The sequence below is a fragment of the Oryzias melastigma genome, linkage group LG10 (assembly GCF_002922805.2).
Source record: "Oryzias melastigma strain HK-1 linkage group LG10, ASM292280v2, whole genome shotgun sequence".
Classification (NCBI taxonomy): Eukaryota; Metazoa; Chordata; class Actinopteri; order Beloniformes; family Adrianichthyidae; genus Oryzias; species Oryzias melastigma.
The window spans coordinates 22706484-22709174 of record NC_050521.1 but is presented as its reverse complement, the minus strand read 5'-3'; the positions used below and the strand labels follow the sequence as shown (position 1 = coordinate 22709174).

General features: G+C 35.3%; 1 protein-coding gene across 1 annotated transcript in view; it reads left to right on the top strand.

Annotated features, from left to right (window-relative positions):
- Positions 1-2691, top strand: part of pigg (phosphatidylinositol glycan anchor biosynthesis class G) — a 67444-nt gene that overhangs the window by 63405 nt on the left and 1348 nt on the right. The window lies entirely within an intron of this gene.

The window sequence follows — 2691 nt, the reverse complement described above, 5'->3', positions numbered from 1 at the left end:
TCAAATAAGTTTTTTATCATATTTTGATTTGCTCTGTAATTCGCTGGACGGGAACCAGAGTTTTGTTTTACTCCGTGGAGTTTAGGGTTGAAAAAATAAAAAAAGTCATCTGTTTAAAAGGAAAACTACATTTATTTGAATTTCTGAAAAAGCAGACACTTTAAATGTTCTGTCAGAATAAACATAACTAACAATATCATCAGCAAAAGGTGTGTTTGGGGAACGTCTAAAAATGACTAAAACAGATGTTGCAGTCTGGGGTTTTTGTGCAAAAAAAAAAACTGGCAGCTAAGTCAAACGGTGTAAAATTATAAATAATTCATCAAAAAATAATTATTACGTTAGTACACAACCTCTGTGGTTGTTAGTTGCACCCCAGTACTTTCTGTTCTGTTGTAATTCGACAGGCACTGCGGGGGCATCAGAGTTCCAGCCCTTTAGTTTGTGAGCTCGAACAGATGCAGCAAACAGGAGAGAGCGGTCAGTTTGTGGGTGATTTTCTGTGTGGAAGTGGACGATAACTGCTGCCTCCTCCCAGCAGGAAGCGTCTGTGCAGTGCTGAGAGAGGAGCTTTACGGCCTGACAACAGCTGCCCCGCTGCCGCAGCCAAAACTAAAACAGTTTGTTGATGCAGACAAAAGGTGCATTTGTGGGAGAAAAGAGAAAAAAAAAACCTGACCAGCCTCTGAGGGGTGAATTCCTGCAACGGCAATGCAGAGAAATACAAAAAGGTGCAAACTGTTTAGCAAAACAATTAAATAAAGCAAGATTAAAAGTCAGTTTGTTCTTTGTTATTGTACAATTTTATCTGTACAGTCAGTATATCTGGTCATTTGTTGTCAGCAGCAAAAACACCAAAGATAAAAATGACCAAAAAGTTAATAAAGAAATCAAGAAATAGATTTTGACAATATGAAAGCTAATAAAAACAAATTATACTACAATTAAATCTCCTTTTTAGAAATCTTAACATTTTCACAACATTAAAACATAATTTCATTAAAAAGGAAAACATTTTTGGGACAAAATGTGTCTCCAAATTAAAATAATGTTAGTTGCTTAGATTATAAATAAAATTCAGGAAATTACTCAATGATTTTATTACAAATTAGGCAGTTTATCAATGTTATATGGAACAGAAATGACTCCTGAAGCAAACTTTTGTTCAAGGTGAAACCTGAACTTGATCTGTGAGAATTTATTCGACATAAACAGAAAGCAGGTCTGCTGCCCCCCCATGAATGTCCTGACTGTAATGGTAATGACTGGTAATGTAATGGCTGTAACGGCCTCTAGAGTCAGTGTCACATTAAACGCCGCCTGTAAACTGGACCTGATGCATTACAGTTCCGCTGCATCTATAAAACCACCGATCCTCTAAATCCTCCATTCTTCAAGTTCTGGGTTTCACAACAATTTGAATTTAGAAAAAACCCAATTTTAAGCTGAATTCTCTTTATATTTGTCCCTCATCATCAGAAAATTGCAACAAAAACAACATTGTTATCAAAGTGGGTGTTTAAAGCTAACACTAGTAATTACCTCTGTTCAGAGTAACCAAACTGTCAATAATTTAAACCCATTTTTATTTCTCTGAAGGTCCAATAACTTAATCAAGTAGACAATAACTTATACAACAAAAGTATTTTTTTACTAAAACTATTTTTTAAGTTGGAAATACATAATAAAACAAAATGTTTGAATTGCATTTTAGTTTTTCGAAATGTATCCTTAAATGTGTTTTTAGGCTTTTTTTCCTTTTGAAAGTTTTCAAAACTAAAAGTGTAAGTTTTTAGGCAAAAAAGTAAAACGTTTTTAACCACAGTTATGTTTTTGTCAAGCAAGGAAGGTGTTTAGTTGTACAAACTCCTTCTGTATTTGTAGCATAAAATGTATCTTATAATGAATATTTATTTATTTAAGTTTTAGATCGGTTCTTGTAAAAAGTATGTTTGGTTAAAATCATTGATTCTGATTTGCTGTCTTTATGTTAAGCTGTCATGTGACAGAAGAATTACCTAACAGGATTGGACAAACTGACCTTTTTAATGGTAAAATGAGCTGAAAAGCTGCTAGATCCTGACAGTTTCAAGGCTCTCTGAAGTTCACTCAATTCCTCAGTGAGAATACAAAGTGGAAAAAGGGGAATACAGTATTAAAGTCACTTTTTTTTTACTTCAAAATGTCCTGTTTTCCACAACCTTAATTAGGTTAAGCAGCACTACCTCTCTTTTTGGGGCTTTTTCTTCACCATATATGAAGAAAATTGTCACAACTGGTTTTAGAAAAGATAAAAACTTCCAGTTTTTTTTTCTTTTTTTTTTCAGGCGATGAGATCAAAGTAGAGCTTTTTAGAAAATCTGCATCTGTCGATTCACACGAGGCTGACTGCAGCTCACAGGGTCCATTTGTTAAGCTGGCCTTTAGCCACGGCCGGATGCTGCTTTGCTGCTCGGACATGTTGGAAAACGGTCTCCTGGGGAGCAGGGCATTAAAAGCAGAGACTAATGACGCCACACAAGCTCCTCGCTGCAGAAGGAGGCGCATGTAGAGGAAGTACTTAAGACACAGTCTGAGGAAAAGAAGACCGAACCTGGAAGCTACTTGGGAAATTCTATTGGTTAGCGTTATCACAACAGTTTCCAGTTTTTTTTTATCGGAATATTGTGATAATTTAATAAATGAATCCTT